This window comes from Mauremys mutica, chromosome 11 (genome assembly GCF_020497125.1).
Source record: "Mauremys mutica isolate MM-2020 ecotype Southern chromosome 11, ASM2049712v1, whole genome shotgun sequence".
Classification (NCBI taxonomy): Eukaryota; Metazoa; Chordata; order Testudines; family Geoemydidae; genus Mauremys; species Mauremys mutica.
The window spans coordinates 47,509,730-47,527,278 of record NC_059082.1 but is presented as its reverse complement, the minus strand read 5'-3'; the positions used below and the strand labels follow the sequence as shown (position 1 = coordinate 47,527,278).

The 17,549-nt window shown below is 53.6% G+C and overlaps 1 protein-coding gene and 1 pseudogene across 8 annotated transcripts in view; one reads left to right on the top strand and one right to left on the bottom strand.

Annotated features, from left to right (window-relative positions):
- The window catches only part of CCDC78 (coiled-coil domain containing 78), a 98,373-nt gene that overhangs the window by 78,184 nt on the left and 2,640 nt on the right, over window positions 1-17,549 (top strand). The gene's annotated exons all lie outside the window — the stretch shown is intronic.
- Window positions 3,564-8,947, bottom strand: LOC123344288 (annotated as a pseudogene).

Here is a 17,549-nt window from a genome sequence, read left to right as displayed (position 1 = left end):
ACCCCCCTCACCCAAAATAACCAGAAGGAGGGGCGCCAGAGGCCGTGTAAACTGTCACTGCACCCCAACAGAGTGCTCAAGTACCAAAAAGCTCTCATACCCTACATTTGCAGAAGTCGTTCCCTTCCGGACTCACACAAGTCCCAATCCCAGTTCCATCCCCCGAGTGTCTACTTAAGTAATAAAAATACTTTGCTGTTAATTACTGTTTCCGTCATGTTTTTTCAAAGAAGACTGTGTTTGAATGGGGGGCGTGGGGAAGGGGGTTGTTAATTGCATAGGACAGTCACCTTTCCCAGGGTACAGACACGGGGGCAGGATCAGCAGCGGGTCACACACACAGTGCAGTCAGTAGGCACCATGGTCGGTATGGGAGGTGGTTTCCAGGTTCTGTGTGGGCGGGGGGGATGTGACTTTGTAGCGGGGGAGGGCGGTTACAGATCTTATACAGCGGTCCTTGTCCTGGACCGCTGAGTCACGCAGCAAACGAATCTGTATCCGTACTCCTCCGCCACAAGGTCACATATCCCCCCGCACACAGAATTTGAAAAAGAGGGATGGCAGGCTCCGTTGAAAGAAGCATTCCGGCACTGCGGACCGCTCTAGGAGCAGGAGCCTGTCATTCATTGAGTTTAGAGGCGGTCTTTACATCACCGCACACCCTACCCAGCACAGTCTGCCTCCCAGTTTCAACCCTTTAACGCAAAGTCATGAATAAAGAAACCTTTCTTCAGTAACAATGGGACATGTATTTTATGTTTACACGTGTGTTGGAAGTGGGGGAAACGGGGTGAACAGGGTATGTAACCGAAGAGGAGAGTCAACAGTCAGTGGGTAAAGAAACAGGGGCAGGTTCAGCTTCTCTGTAAAGAAACTGAACAGTCACAGGTCACGCTGCTCGCTGGTATTTGAAGAGTTCCTTGTCGCTGTCCCAGGCGCCTGTATAGGGCTTCATGAGCAAGTGCATTAGCGGGCAGGCTGGGTCCCCGAGGATGACTTTAGGAATCTGCTCATCCACAACAGTTATTTCGTGGTCCGGGAAGAAACTACCTTCCTGCAGGCATCTGAGCAGCCCACAGTTCCTGAAAACACACGCATCATGAACCTTGCCCGGCCACCCGACGTTGATGTTTGCAAAACGTCCCCTATGGTCCCCCAGTGCTTGCAGCACCATTGAAAAGTAGCCCGATTTCTCATCAGCTGACTGTGGAAGAGGTGGACGATAAAGTGCGAGGAGGAGAAAATGGCGATGATTGCAGCGGGCTCCATGCTTGCAGTGCTGTGGCGTCCGCGCTGTCACTGACCAGAAAAGTGCACGAACAGATTGCCCGCAGGCGCTTTCAAGGAGGGAGGGAGGGAGGTTGTGATTGACGGTTCAATGACGACACTTACCCAAAACCACCCTTGACACATTTCTCCCCCCAGCAGGCATTGGGGGATCTACCCAGCATTCCAATGGGCAGCGGGGACTGCGGGAACTGTGGGATAGCTTCCCACAGTGCACCGCTTCCAAAGTCGACGCTGGCCCCGTGAATGTGGACTCAGAAATTCGAATTAGTGTATTTAGTATGGATACACAAATTCGACTTCATAAGGTCGAATCCACAAATTCGAACTAAGTTGATTCGAAATAGTCTTGTAGTGTAGACAAGGCCTTAGAAAGTGCACTTCTCCTATATAGGGCATAAGGATCCTATCTGTCTGAATACTGACTGCTCTTTCTTTCTTTGATCTGCAGAGTGACATGCTCTTCAGATATCAGTTGTGGGTACAGGAGGGTTTCATTGCATCTTCTTTCTTGGCCCCAGTTACTGTTCTCCCTTCTTGTTGCATTGATAGTGGGTGGGTGTGTCTCGCCTTTTTTTAAAAATCATATATGCTAGAGACAGTCTTGTCTTCCTCTCCTCTCCTCTCCTGATGTCAGTGTAGATGCAGGCAGTGCAAAATATACTACAATCATATAGTATCTCAAATGCAAAGCTGCATTTCTCTGATCTGAGGTTTAAAGAACAATGTGGAACTAGCTATTTTATGGGATGTCTAGATTTTATTCCTGTAGTAACAGAATTGGTGATAGGAAAGCAGGAAGAGGGCTTTTTGTGGTGGGGTGTGTGGGTGTGTGTGGCCTAAATTGGTTAAAAACCCTACCTTTCAGTGCTCAGTGTTTCAAAAATGTTAGACTGCCAACCTGTGTCGTAGAGATGTCTTTTGTTTTTTTAAAAAAAGCCCATGAATAAAGCTACTTTAAGGGAAATTACTGCTTTGTCCAACCCTGAAAAACTATGAGATCTTTGCTCACCAATTTTCATAAAACTTGTATTTGTCATGTGTTTTTGGTGGCTTTAGTATTACTATCTATTATAAATAAAGTGCATTTCACTGATTTGATTTTTAAAATGAAATTAGTAACTGGAAAAAATGGCCAGTATTTTTTTTAAACCTGTGACAATTATAAACTACTGTATTCTGTCATTATACTTAGATATACTTTAGATTCTAGAAATTAAATCTAAAGTTCTCCTGTGAAATGCCAACTGTGCAAACCCTTCCGTGGCTGGATCATTCTTGTGTTTTTATTTTAAGTACAAATAAATATGTATAATAAATTTAAAAGTATGTAATTACTAATTTGGTATGTCGGGTGGCGCCTTTTTTTTGTGTGTTCACTCCCCCTGATGTTAGAACCTGGCTATGCCACTGCTAGAGCGCCTTCAACACCACGACCTCATCCCCTACTGTAGTGAGGCGGACTTTCTTTCCCGGGTGGGAGGCATGGACGAGTCCGGCCCCGCCGCACGGGAGCCAGACTTGCGGGGTGGGGAGGGTGTAGTGAGGCGGCCTGGTCCCCAGGCGCCCTGGAGAACGAGAAGCCCTGCCGGAGGCCAGACTGGGCGGAGCTACGGGGCTCTGGGCCCGCCCCACAAAGGGTCAAGCACCGGCCCGGAAGTACAAAGGCGGGCCCTCCGGGCTCAGTAAGGCCCCAGCCATCAGCAAGGCCGACGTCCACGACCGAGCTCCCACTGGGGAGGCCGCAGAAGGCAGCGACCGACCCAGCCTCCCCCTCGCTCGCTACCTGGAGGAGGACTGGCCAAGCCTGCCCCACTCCTGCTACCCGGAGGAAGACTGGCCGAGCCTGCCCCGCTCCCGCTACCCGGAGGAGGAGTCGAGCCTGACGGTGGCCGCCAACCCCGAGGACCCGCTGAGCCCACTCGAGCACACTTAGCCTGAGGAGCCGATGGTGGTTGAACCCTCTGCCGAAACCACGACAACTCAGGTACTTGAGGAGGGGGAAGGTGGAAGTAGCCCAAGGGCAGCCGACCCCAGTCTGGCTGCAGCACTGCCAGAACCGATGTCAGTGTGTTGCGGCCTGGATCCCCACTGACATCAGCGAGTTTCTGCCGCTGCTAGGGCCCCAGGCTGGGACGCAGTGGAGTGGGAGGGCCTGCGTCCCCCCCTGCCACCCTTCCAGGGGTGGCAGACGTCCCCCTCTCCCTGGCCTGAGGAGGCCTTTAGACTTGAATTGCTGCTCAGCCCTGCCTGAGGGTCTGAGCCCTGTACCTGTGTTTGTGCCCCGCCCTGAGCCAGGGCTTTTTTTTTTTCTCTGAGATATCATTAGCTTTATTCCACCACTCCAACCTCTTGGCTAGTTAAATGTCTGTAGCATTTACATTTATATAATACAGAGGGAAAATGTGGTATAAATATAATACAAGGGAGTCAGAATAAAATTCACTTCTACTCATGTCTAGTAACCAGTTCTGCATTGCTCAGCTGAGCAATGAAGTTATGAAGTTATCCCTAATTCACAACAACAAGCTGTTCATTTCTATTGCCCATCGCACGAGTCTCAATGTATATACATATGCACCACACCAGATAGGAACCATCTTGAGGTCATTCCTACAACAGTAACAGCAACTATAAATTTAACAAAAGGTTAACTGTACTGTTGCTCTGTGGACATGTCCCCCTGATCCCAGTATGGTACAGTACACACATGCATACACCCCCATAAAGCACGCTAGCCACTCTACTGCTTATAGATTTGAACGTCAGAAACCCAACTAACACAGACAAAACAGATTCAGAAATAATCAGACACTTTTAGAGAGAAAAACACAACATTTCTTTGAAAAAACTTTCAAGGTATATGTACATGATTCTTATGACTTCTGTGGGAGTGCTAAGAGCAAACAGAAACTAATCTGAGTAGAGAAAAGGTGAGAAAAGTTTCTTTTCAAAATATATATGGGCTCTATACCCACTCTTTTCAGAACATGGACATACATACTCTCCATCTTCCCCTCAACGTGAGACACTGTACACAGAGAGCACGCATGTGCAGCTGGTAAGTTGAAAGTAGGGTCTATATGTTCATTCCTATGGTAGATCATTGGAAGACTGGATTTCCAGTCAACATGAGAGTTTTCTTACTTTTGCTGGTACTAAGGGGAAGTAGTAAATGCGGGCACCATTAGTTCTAGTCAGTTGAAAACAGATCACCAGCAGATGGCAAAGGTGCCAGGCCTCCTGTTACATTGGGTAGCAGCGACAGATCTGGAAGGCTCTGGATGTGAGATTTCAACTCCTTGCGGACCTGGGTTACCCGAGCAAGCTTCTGTTTATACTCTTCTAACTTTTTCTCTTTCTCTGTCAGTACATCCTTCTGGTTCTGGGTGTACTCAATCAGCATGCGTGCCAGCTGGCATCAGTCTTCCAACTCTGCTGCCAGCCGCCCATTATACTCCGCTAGTAACAAACATGCTTCATCCACCGTTTTCGAAAGACATTCTGCTGCCTCTTTGTCTGTAATTTTCTCCAGCAGAGACACATCTTGAACTTCCTGTGGTAGTGAGGCAATTTTTTGCCGCACTGTGGCATCTCCTGATGCTGCATTTTCCAGGTCCTGCAAGGCTTTGATCAAGTCCTCAGTCAGTAATGGCCCAGTGCTGGGGTCCTGAGGCGAGTAGCTCCCAGGGTAATCCTCATCTTCTTCCTCTTGTATCTGCTGAAATGTCCGCTTCAAGGACTTTTTCTCCTCTGTAACTTTTGGTGGAGGGCTACTGGTGTCCTCCATAGAAAGTTTCAGCTGTTGTATGAACTCGCTGCCATACACGCTCCTTTCTTGCCAGATATTAAGCAATCGCTCCAAGGGCTTTTTGCAGCCTTCATCTGCCTCTCTGGCAACATGAGAAAAAGCATCCACAAGAACAGATTCAAACTCCCTTGTGAATTCAGGACCCTTCCTTTTACTGTTCTGGATGACATCGTTCGCCAAATATAGAAATGTAAGCTTCCTACTTGATTTTGCTTTGCGGAGCTCCCGGTGCCACACGGAGACGATGGGCCCAGCGTGCTTGCGGTGGTGGATGAGCCACACGACAGGGTCTGGACGCTCTGCTGGGAGTTGCTCAGCTCCGAGAGCTTCTTCTCTAGGGCCGACACCGAGAAGGAGGACATGGCGCCGCCCGGCCCAGCCTGGCTCCGGGGCCTGCTCAGCCCGGGGGAGGGGGCATGGCGGGGCCTCACCAACAACAAACCGCCACCGCTTGGGCTTTATAGACTTACAGACTTGAACTGCTGCTCAGCCCTGCCTGAGGGTCTGAGCCCTGTGCCTGTGTGTGTGCCCCACCCTGAGCCAGGGCTTGGGCTTTATAGACTCACAGACTGTACTACTCGTGTGTAGTGAGGCGGCCTGGTCCCCAGGTGCTCAGAGGGCGAAGAGCGACCCCTCGCCCAACAGGGGAACCCTTACACATGGCACCTGACCAGGGACCCTTGCCCAGAAATGTGGGCACGGGCCCTCGACCCCTCTGAGAGGGGACCTGGGGGAGAGCGAACCTCCCCACCCCCCAAGACATGGATCTGTCTCAGCTCTTCGCCTTCCTGACTGAAAGCCAGGAGCGACAGCAGGCGGCCCAGCTCCAGCAACAGCAAGAGCAGCAGGCCGCCCAGCTCCAGCAATAGCAAAAGCTGGTTGAACAGCTAGGAGCTCAGCAGCACCAGCTGGTGCAAGACCTGGCCACACAGCATCAGGACTTCCAGAGGGAATGCCTCCAACAGTTCGCCGTGGCGCTGTCCCGACCCACAGAGCCCCAGCCGGGGGGCTCCGAGGGGACCCCGCGGCCGAACCCACCAATCTGGCTGACCAAGATGAGTCCCAGCGACGACCCAGAAGCCTTCCTGGTAACATTTGAGTAGGTAGCCGTCGTCACGGGGTGGGCCCCACACCAGTGGGCTTCCCTCTTGGCCCCGTACTTGACGGGGACCGCCCAGACGGTCTATCGGGGCCTGTCTACGGAGGCCGCCCAAGATTACCGCCAAGTAAAGGCGGCAATTCTGGACGCCCTGGATGTGAGCCCGGAGACCTTCCGCCAGCGGTTTAGGAGCCTGACCTACCCCACTGGGGCCCGGCCCCGGATGGTGGCCCAGGAACTAAGGGAGACGTGTAAGTGGTGGCTGCAACCCGAGACCCGAACGCCGGAGGAGCTCACGGAGCAAATCGTGTTGGAGCAGTTTCTCCATATACTCCCGCCGCGGGGAAAGGCCTGGGTCCTCCGCCATTGACCCTCGATGCTGGTGGCTGCCATCACCTTGATGGAGAACTTTCTGGCGGCGGAGACGTCAGTGGGTCCGACCCCCCGAGTCACCACCTCCGGGGTGGGTTGCCCCAACCCCGAGAGGAGGACCTCCCTTCCCCGGGCTGACTCCCGAGGTTCCGCCCGGGGGCCCGAGCCCCGACACCGACCCACAGAGGCCGCAAGGCGACCAGCGCCCACCCCGCCTCCCATAGCGCGGGAGGCCACCCGGGGCTCTCCCGGGGGGGCCGCAGGAACACGTCCCCAGCCGGGTCGAGCTGACCTGGGACCCTGTTTCTCCTATGGGGAGTATGGGCACCTACGCCGGGACTGTCCGACGATGGAGTGCCACTTCGGCCAGGTTTGCTCTGGGGAAGCCTGCGCCCGACGTCCCCATGCCGCCAAAATTACGGTGCCCGTGGTCCTGGAGGGGTCCCCAACGGTGGCTCTCATCGATTCTGGCTGTGGCCAGATGCTGGTCCGCCACAGCTTGGGGCCCCGGGCCGACCCCCACTTGTGGATGATCAGACTGCAGTGCATCCACGGGGATGTTCGGCCGTACCCCAGTGCTCGGGCCCAACTAACGGTAGAAGGAGTCACCCGACCAATGGAAGTGGGCCTTGCCCTGCGCCTGGCGTATCCGGTGATCCTGGGCTGAGACTGGCCCGAGTTTGCAGAAATCCTCCGCTGCTGCACTGGGGAACACCCAAGGGTCATGCCGGCCTGGGGAGGAGTGCCCCCGGAGGCCGGGACGGGCCGAGGGGAAACGCCCGACCCCCCCGAGTGGATGAACGAGTCAGAGGACTCTCCCTTGGAGGCACTGGAGGGGCCCCCGCTTCAGACGGACTTCTGTCGCGACCAGCAGGCCGACCCCAGTCTCAAGCGGGCGTATGAACAGGTGGCCGCTGTCGACGGCACCATCATAGATCCTCACCAGGCCGCCCAGTGGCCCCACTTCAAGTTACGGCAGGAACACCTGTACCGGGTCGAGAAGGACTCCCGTACGGGGGAGCTTCAGACCCAACTCCTTGTGCCTCAGTGTCATCGGCGAGCCGTCATGAAGCTAGCCCATGACGTCCAGGTAGCTGGACACCTCGGCCACGAGAAGACTTTGTCCCGGATTCTGACGCGCTTCTTTTGGCCCAGCGTACATCAGGAGGTGAGGACTTACTGCAGGTCCTGCCCCGACTGCCAGTTGGTTGCGCTGGCCCAGACCCCTAAGGCACCCTTGGTTCCTATGCCATTAATCGAGACCCCCTTCGAGCAGGTGGCCATGGACCTGGTGGACCCGCTTCCCAAAAACGCCGCAGGATTCCAGTATATACTGGTCCTGCTGGACTACGCTACCCGGTTCCCCAAGGCCGTATCCCTCCGGACTATCACGGCCCGTAGCATCGCCGGCGAGCTCGTGAAAATCTTCGCCCGCGTCAGTTTGCCCCGAGAAATCCTTACGGACCAGGGCACCAACTTTACCGCTCGGCTATTACGGCAGGTGTGTGAGGTCTTGGGGATCAAGCAGCTGCGTACGTCCGTTTACCATCTTCAGACCGATGGGCTGGTCGAACGATTTAATCGGACTCTTAAGAGCATGTTACGTAAGTTTTCCCCAGATGACCTCCGCCGCTGGGACCAGTTACTACAACTGCTGCTCCTGGCAATCCGGGAGGTCCCGCAGTCCTCCACCAAGTTCTCCCCGTTCAAGTTACTATATTGCCGACGGCCCCGAGGCCTCTTGGACCTAATTGTGAGAGACATGGGAGCAAGCCCCGTCCCCCGCCCAGGGCCTCTTGAAATATGTCCTGCAACTTCAGGAGCGCCTGGCACAGGCTGGGGCCCCGGCCCGCGAGAACTTGAAAGACGCCCAGGAGACTCAGGCTCAGGCCTACAACCGCGGGGTGCAGACTCGCGGCTACCAACCTGGGGACCGGGTTGTACTCCTCCTCCTGTCTAGCGAATCAAAGATTCTGGCCCGGTGGTAAGGACCTTACGAGGCGATCCGGCAGGTCGGGCCTGTCACGTATGAGATCTACCAGCCCGACCGGCGCAAAAAGAAACAACGCTACCATGTGAACCTTCTAAAACCGTGGCGAGAGTGAGAGGGGCTGTTGATTAACCCCTACCAGCCGGACCCTGAGCTGGGGCCCCAGGTAACAGATCCGGTGGACCCCGAAGGCCCCCAGCTTGGACCGACACTGACGACAGAACAACTCAAACAGATCCGGTCTCTCCTACTGGCGTTCCCCCGCACCTTCACAACACACCCGGGGTGCACCACCCTCGTCCAGCACATCATTCAGACGGAGCTGGGGGTGGTGGTCCGAGGGGTGACCAGGCCTTTGCAGGGGTGAGCTGGAGCCGGTTCGCATGAACCAGTTATTAAATTTAGAAGCAGTTTTAGAACCGCTTGTTAACTGGCTTCCCTGAGAGGGAAGCTTTGATGGGCTCTGGCTGGAAAGGGTGTAATTCCTCCTCCCGGCCGCCAGGTTTTGCATCGACTTCAGATGCGTCAACGCCATCTCGAAGTTTGACGCCTACCCGATGCCCCAAGTAGATGAGTTGCTCGGCCGGTTGGGAGAGGCCCGGTACATCACTACTCTTGATCTGAGCAAGGGGTATTGGCAGATTCCCCTCAAGCCGGGCTCCAGGGAGAAGACCGCTTTCGCCACCCCTACGGGCCTGTATCAATTCACCCGGATGCCCTTCGGCCTCCATGGGGCCCCGGCTATGTTTCAGCGGCTGATGGACTGCCTCCTCTTCCCCCATCAGGACTACGCCGCCGCATACCTGGACGATGTGGTCATTTATAGCCACCAATGGGAGGACCACCTCGAGCGGGTGGCCGCAGTCCTGAGGTCCCTGCGGGCTGCCGGGTTGACCGCCAACTCGAAGAAGTGTCGTATTGGTTGGCAAGAAACGACCTACCTGGGGTATACCGTCGGGAATGGACTAGTAAAACCCCTCGTAGGGAAGGTTCAGGCTATTGCAACCTGCCCCCCACCAGCCACGAAGTGCCAGGTACGCCAGTTCCTGGGGCTGGCCGGCTATTATCGGTGGTTCATCCCTCAGTTCGCGGCCATCGCGGCCCCCTTGACTGGATTGCTGGCCAAGGACAGTCCATGACAGATACGGTGGAGCCGAGAGTGCGACGCGGCATTCCAGACCCTCAAGGCAAGCCTCTGCCGCGAACCCGTCCTCTACAGCCCTGATTTTGACCGGGCCTTCATCCTCCAGACAGACGCCTCGGAGGTGGGACTCGGCGCGGTCCTCTCCCAAGAGGTTGATGAGGAAGAACACCTGGTCATATATATCAGCAGGAAGCTGTTCCCCAGGGAGAAGAACTACGCGGTGGTGGAGAAAGAGGCCCTCACTGTAAAATGGGCGTGCAATGCCTTACAGTATTATCTCCTCGGAGCCCCTTTCACGCTTATTACGGACCATGCCGCGCTCCAATGGTTGGCCCGAATGAAAGACCATAACACGAGGCTGCAGAGGTGGTACCTAGCGCTACAGCCTTACGCCTTTACGGTCCACCACAGGGCCAAGAAAGACTACGCGAATGCAGACTTTCTTTCCCGGGTGGGAGGCATGGACGGGTCCGGCCCCGCTGCACGGGAGCCAGACTTGCATGGGGGGGGGGGGTTGTAGTGAGGCAGCCTGGTCCTCAGGTGCCCCGGAGGACGAGGAGCCCAGCCAGAGGCCAGACTGGGCGGAGCTATGGGGCTCTGGGCCTGCCCCACAAAGGGTCAAGCACCGGCCCGGAAGTACAAAGGCGGGCCCTCCGGGCTCAGTAAGGCCCCAGCCATCAGCAAGGCTGGACGTCCACAACCAAGCTTCTGCTGGGGAGGCCGCAGAAGGCAGCAGCCGACCCAGCCTCCCCCTCGCTCGCTACCCAGAGGAGGACTGGCCGAGCCTGCCCCGCTCCCGCTACCAGGAGGAGGACTGGCCGAGCCTGCCCCGCTCCCGCTACCCAGAGGAGGAGCCGAGCCTGACGGTGGCCGCCAACCCCGAGGATCCGCTGAGCCCACCTGAGCACACTTACCCTGAGGAGCCGATGGTGGTTGAACCCTCTGCCGAAACCATGATGACTCAGGTACTTGAGGAGGGGGAAGGTGGAAGTAGCCCGGGGGCAGCCGACCCCAGTCTGGCTGCAGCACTGCCAGAAACGATGTCAGTGTGTTGCGGCCTGGATCCCCACTGACAGCAGTGAGTTTCTGCTGCTGTTAGGGCCCCGGGCTGGGACGCAGTGGAGTGGGAGGGCCTGCATCCCCCCCTGCCACCCTTCCAGGGGTGGCAGACGTCCCCCTCTCCCTGGCCCGAGGAGGCCTTTAGACTTGAACTGCTGCTCAGCCCTGCCTTAGGGTCTGAGCCCTGTGCCTGTGTTTGTGCCCCGCCCTGAGCCAGGGCTTGGGCTTTGTAGATTCATAGACTGTACTACTCGTATGTAGTGAGGCGGCCTGGTCCCCAGGCGCCCAGAGGGCGAAGAGCGACCCCTCGCCCGACAGGGGAACCCTTACACCTACTTTGAAGGAACGTTCTCTGGCATGTTTATTATACCAGGCTTTTTTCTCTTCCTGAGCATGTTTTAGGTTTTCTCTAGCAAGGGCTAAAGAGGGTCGGAGGGTGTTTTGTAGGTTGTTTATGAAGTCCAGAATGTTAGTTCCTGGAGAAGGCGTATACCCCTCCCATTGCTGCTTCACCAACTGTAATGGCCCCTTCACCTCACGGCCATACACAAGTTCAAATGGTGAAAACCCTAAACTGGCATGTGGTACAGCCCTGTAGGCAAAGAGCAACCACTAGTTGTCCATTCCCTCCCCACTCTAAACTCTGGGATATAAATGTGGGGACCTGCATAAAAGACCTCCTAAGCTTATATTTCACCAGCTTAGGTTAAAAACTTTTCCAAGCCACAAATCCTTCCTTGTCCTTGAATGGGTACTGCTGCCACCACCAAGTAAGTTAAACAAAAATTTAGGAAAAGAACCACTTGAAGTTCCTGTTTCCCCAAAATATCCCTTCACCCCTTTTCCTGGAAAGGCTTAAAAATAATATACCAAGCAAATAGGTTAACAAGGTAAGCACAAAGCAAACCCTTGGGTTTTTAGAACACTAAAAACCAATCAAATTCTTAAAAAAAACAAAACTTCATTATAAAAAAAAGTTAAAAAAGCACCTCTGTAAAATCAAAATAAAAAGTAATTTTACAGGGTAATAATTCAAAACACACAAAATTCCCCTCTAGGCAAAACTTTAAAGTTACAAAAAAACAAAAATAAACCTTCCTCTTAGCATAAAAACAATTCATAAGCTAAAACAAAACATAATTTACACGTTTCCTTCCTATTACTTACAATTTGTAATCTTAAATCCTTAGTTCAGGTATGGCTTTAAAAATGTATTTTCCCTGCCCTAATTCCTCACTAACCCCCCCGCCCCCCAAAACACAAAGAAACACAAAACAAAAACCTTCCCACACAATTTAAAAGTATCTTTTCCCTCATTGGTCCTTTTGGTCAGGTGCCAACCAAGTTATTTAAGCTTCTTAACCCTTTACAGGTAAAGGAGGAATTTTATGCTACCCTTAACTGTATGTTTATAACAGCCACCGTTACCATTACTTGTTCATTCCAAGGACAGATGCTTTTCTTGTCTAACATGCTGCTACCTGCTGGAGCTCTCTCTTCCATAACATTTCCTATCTGTGCACCAGCAGCAGTGCAGCTCCACTGAGGCCTTGTCTACACTACAAGACTATTTCGAATCTACTTAAGTCGAATTTGTGGATTCGACCTTATGAAGTCGAATTTGTGTATCCACAGTAAATACACTAATTCGAATTTCTGAGTCCACAGTAACGGGGCTGGCGTCGACTTTGGGAGTGGTGCACTGTGGGAAGCTATCCCACAGTTCCCGCAGTCTCCGCTGCCCATTGGAATGCTGGGTAGAGCTCCCAATGCCTCCTGGGGGAAAAATGTGTCGAGGGTGCTTTTGGGTAACTATTGTCATTGAACCGTCAATCACGCCCTCCCTCCCTGAAAGCTCCGGCGGGAAATCTGTTTGCGCCCTTCTCTTGTCAGTTACAGCGCGTACGCCACAGCACTGCGAGCATGGAGCCCGCTGCGATCATCGCTGCACTTATGGCCGTTGTCAACTCCTCGCACCTTATCGTCCACCTCTTCCACAGTCAGCTGCTGAGAAATCGGGCGAGGAGGCTCCGGCAGCGCGGTGAGGAGAGTGGCGCAGACCTCTCACAAAGCAGGGTACGCCGCGCCGTGGAGATCATGGTGGCAATGGGTCAAGTTCATGGTGTGGAACGGCGATTCTGGGCCCGGGAAACAAGCACGGACTGGTGGGACCGCATAGTGCTGCAGGTCTGGGATGAATCACAGTGGCTGCGAAACTTCAGGATGCGTAAGGGCACTTTCCTTGAACTCTGTGACTTGCTGTCCCCTCCCCTGAAGCGCCAGGACACCCGGAAGCGAGCAGCCCTGAGTGTGCAGAAGCGAGTGGCCATAGCCCTCTGGAAACTTGCAACGCCAGACAGCTACCGGTCAGTAGCGAACCACTTTGGCGTGGGCAAATCTACCGTGGGGGTTGCTGTGATTGAAGTAGCCCACGCAATCGTTGAGCAACTGCTCTCAAAGGTAGTGACTCTCGGAAATGTCCAGGACATCATAGATGGCTTCGCCGCGATGGGATTCCCAAACTGCGGTGGGGCTATAGATGGGACTCACATCCCTATCCTGGCACCAGCCCACCAGGCCAGCGAGTACATTAACCGAAAGGGCTACTTTTCAATGGTGCTGCAAGCACTGGTAGACCATAGGGGACGGTTTACCAACATCTTCGTTGGGTGGGCGGGCAAGGTTCATGACGCGCGTGTGTTCAGGAACTCTGGTCTGTTTAAACGCCTCCAGGCAGGTACTTTCTTCCCGGAACACAAACTAACGGTTGGGGATGTGCAGATGCCTACAGTGATCCTCGGGGACCCAGCCTACCCGCTAATGCCCTGGCTCATGAAGCCCTATACAGGCGCCTTGGACAGAGAGAAGGAACTCTTCAACTACCGGCTGAGCAAGTGCAGAATGGTGGTGGAGTGTGCTTTCGGACGTCTCAAGGGGAGATGGCGGAGCTTACTGACTCGCTTGGACATCAGCGAAAAGAATATCCCCGTAGTTATTGCTGCTTGCTGTGTGCTACACAATCTCTGTGAGAGCAAGGGCGAGACCTTTTTGTCCGGAGGTTGAGGCAAATCGCCTGGCTGCAGTTTACGCTCAGCCAGACACCCATGCCGAGAGAATATCCCAGCGGGAAGCGCTGTGTATCCGGGAGGCTTTGAAAGCAAGTTTCCTCGGAGAGCAGGGTAACCTATGACTCTCCACTTGCTTTCAAGAGAAACTGACCCTGGGCCTGTGTCTCTATGTGTTGAGTGAGATCTGCGGTTACATACCCCGTTCTCCAAGTTTCCCCCACTTCCAAAGCACGTTTTAAAGCAAATTAATTGTTACACTCATTATTAATAAATGTTTGTTTTACTTTGCATTTCTGTTCAGGTGTTGAAACATGGACGCATACTGTGCTGGGCACGGTGTGCACTGATGTACAGACCGCTTGTTCCATAGAGGAATGACATCCTCCTGCTCCTACATAGGTCTCTGGGGTGGGGGACGGTTGCAAGTGGTTGTGCATGGAGGGGAGGGATTGCAGGAAGGGGTGGGTTTGCAGGAAGGGGCGAGTGGTGCCTTCTTTGGATAGGGGTTTGGATGACGGCGTGGGCTGCGGATTTGGGCGTAGGAAGGGGTGAGGGGTGTGGGGGAAGGGTGAGTATCTGTCCGTGGATGAGGGCTCTTGTTGGGGCTCAGGGCAGCGGAGAGGCTCGTTGCTACGGTGGAAGTGCATGGTAAGGGCAGCGTGCCTTAACATTAAGGGGGTGGCAGGCGCTAGGACCCTGGACAAGCATACACATCACAGAATGACCCGGGGCAGCATACACCACACAGAGTGACCCTGGTGCCTACTGACTGCAGTGTGTGTGTGCCCTGCAGTTGATCATCCCCCAAGTCTGTACCCTGGTAATGTAGGCTATACCGTGCAATTATAAATCCCCCCCCCCATACACAAAAAAATCCTCTGACACGAAAAACGTGACCGAAATAGTGAATAACAGCAAACAGCTTTTAATAATCTAATACACAGTGGGGGGATGAAACTTGGATTTGGGACTGGGTGAGCCTGTAAGGGAAGCACTTCTACAAATTTATAGCGTGAGAGGTGTGTGGTACATTAGCGCTATGCAGTGGTGCAGTGACAGTTCTCACGGCCCCTACCGCCCCTCCGTCTTGTACTTTTGGGTGGGGGGGGGCAGGACTTCTTGGCGGGGGAGGGCGGTTGCAGATACACTGCAGGGGGGCTCTGTCCTCCTGCCTGCGGTCCTGCAGAACATCAACAAGGCGCCGGAGCGTGTCCGTTTGCTCCCTCATTAGCCCAAGCAGCGTTTGAGTCGCCTGCTGGTCTTCCTGCCACCACCTGTCCTCCCGTTCGATGTGTGTGCGATGCTGTTGACATAGGGTCTCCCTCCACTGTCTCTGCTCTGCCGCCTCGGCTCTGGAGCAGGCCATCAGTTCCGCGAACATCTTGTCCCTAGTCTTTTTCTTTCGCCACCTAATTTGCGCCAGCCTCTGCGAGGGGGATGCCGGGGCAGTCCGGGAAAGAGCCGAAGCTGTGTGATGGGAAAAGTAACTGATTTCCTTGAACAGATACATGTTTGCGAACAGTGAACACAGTCTAGTCAGTTTCTCTGAACAAGACCATACAGGGCAACAAGTCTCACGAGATCTCAGGCCAAGTTCGAGATTTCGGAATACGCTCTCATTGGCTGCGGCATCGCACAGGAGAGCGGACAAGTGGGGAGAGACAGCTGAATCCATCTAGCAGACAGTCCTGGTAAGCCTTACAGTACATTCTGCTTATCAGTTAATGGATAGCTGTGCCCTCCCGCTAAAGGCAATCTGGAAATCATATACTCTGACCCTTTTCCAGCCACTCCTGCCAGTGCACGGGAAAGATCAATGTATGCTTTTCCTATGTGGCCTACAACACGTGGCTGTTAAGCGAGGGTCATTGTTATGCAAAGTAAAAGTCAACCATTCACAACAGTAACAATACACTAATTGCCCTAATTAGATGCAGCATTTCATGAACGAGATCACCCTGATGCGGGTCCCTCGGAGTCACAAAGAGCGGATGCTAAGGGAAGCCCTGCAGAGACCAGGACCATATGTGGCCATGCTTGTCGAGGCGATGATTCCCATCTACATAAGGATGTCCTGGCGCGGAAGAGTGTGCTTCCACGGAGCACCCAACAAGGCACCTCTCCCCAGGAACCTCCTGCGGAGGCTTTTCGAGGACCTAAATGAGACCTTTCTTGAATTGTCCCTGGAGGATTATTGTTCAATCCCTATATGTGTGGACCTACTTTTCATATAGTTTTTCATTGAAAATTTTATATATAGTATTTCTATTTTTTTATACCTGTTTTATAAAAAATAAATGTTTACATGTTTAGAGCACTTACCGCCTGATCCTTCCCCTGATTCAGAGTCCGGGTTAACGGCCGGGGAGGGTTGGTAGGGGATCTCTGTGAGGGTGATGAAGAGATCCTGGCTGTCAGGGAAAGCGGTTTTGTGTTCGCTGTCACCTGCGCCGTCCTCCACAGACCCTTCCTCATCTTCCCCATCGGCGAACATCGAGGAGGAACTGTCCAGGTTCACTATGCCATCCACTGAGTCCACAGTCACTGGTGGGGCAGTGGTGGCAGACCCACCTAGAATGGCATGCAGTGCCTCGTAGAAGCGGCATGTCTGGGGCTGGGCTCCGGAGCGTCCGTTTGCCGCTCTGACTTTTTGGTAGCCTTGTCTCAGGTCCTTGATTTTCACGCGGCACTGCATTGCATCCCGGCTGTATCCTTTCTCTATCATTGCTTTGGAGACCTTCTCGAAGGTCTTTGCATTCCGCTTGCTGGAGCGCAGCTCCGACAGCACAGACTCCTCGCCCCACACACCGATCAGATCCAGGACTTCCCGGTCTGTCCATGCTGGGGACCTCTTTCTATTCTTGGATTGGCCGGACTCCTCTGCTGGAGAGCTCTGCATCGTTGCAGGTGCTGCGGAGCTCGCCCCGATGTCCAGCCAGGACGTCAGATTCAAAGTGCCCAGACAGGAAAATGAATTCAAATTTTCCCGGGTCATTTCCTGTGTGGCTGGTCAGAGAATCCAAGCTCGGACTGCTGTCCAGAGCGTCAACAGAGTGGTGCACTGTGGGATAGCTCCCAGAGCTACTAAGTTCGATTTGCATCCACACCTAGCCTAATTCGAGCTAGCCATGTCGAATTTAGCGTTACTCCACCTGTCGGGGTGGAGTACCAAATTCGAACTAAAGAGCCCTCTAGTTCGAATTAAATGGCTTCCTGGTGTGGACGGTTGAGCGGTTAGTTCGAATTAACGCTGCTAAATTCGAATTAAAGTCCTAGTGTAGACCAGGCCTGAGTGATAACACTACTGGCAGCGGACAAGCTGGTTGTGGCCAGTGGCAGTTTTACCATGTTGTCTAGATTTGCCCTGAGCAGGGTTGGTTGGCATGGCAGTTAAAAACACTAGCACTCCCTTTAGTGCTACCACTGGTGAATACAAAGAAGGGAAATGTTCAGGAGGAAAGGCTGTCGTAGACACCCCAAGCACAGTTTCTGAAACACTGTTGCCTGCAGTACTCTAGGACTTTAGTCACTTTCAGTGCTGGGTTGGGGGGACAACTGCTGAAAGCATTTGCAGCAGGGCTTCAATTTCCTAGTCTGGATTAGATATAGACACCGAAGAAAAACATGCTTTCCTATCATTTCTTCTGTCCATACAAGTTAGGAGAAATCACATAACACTCTGTGGTCACATGGTTGGGTTATTTTTTTTTCTACATTTC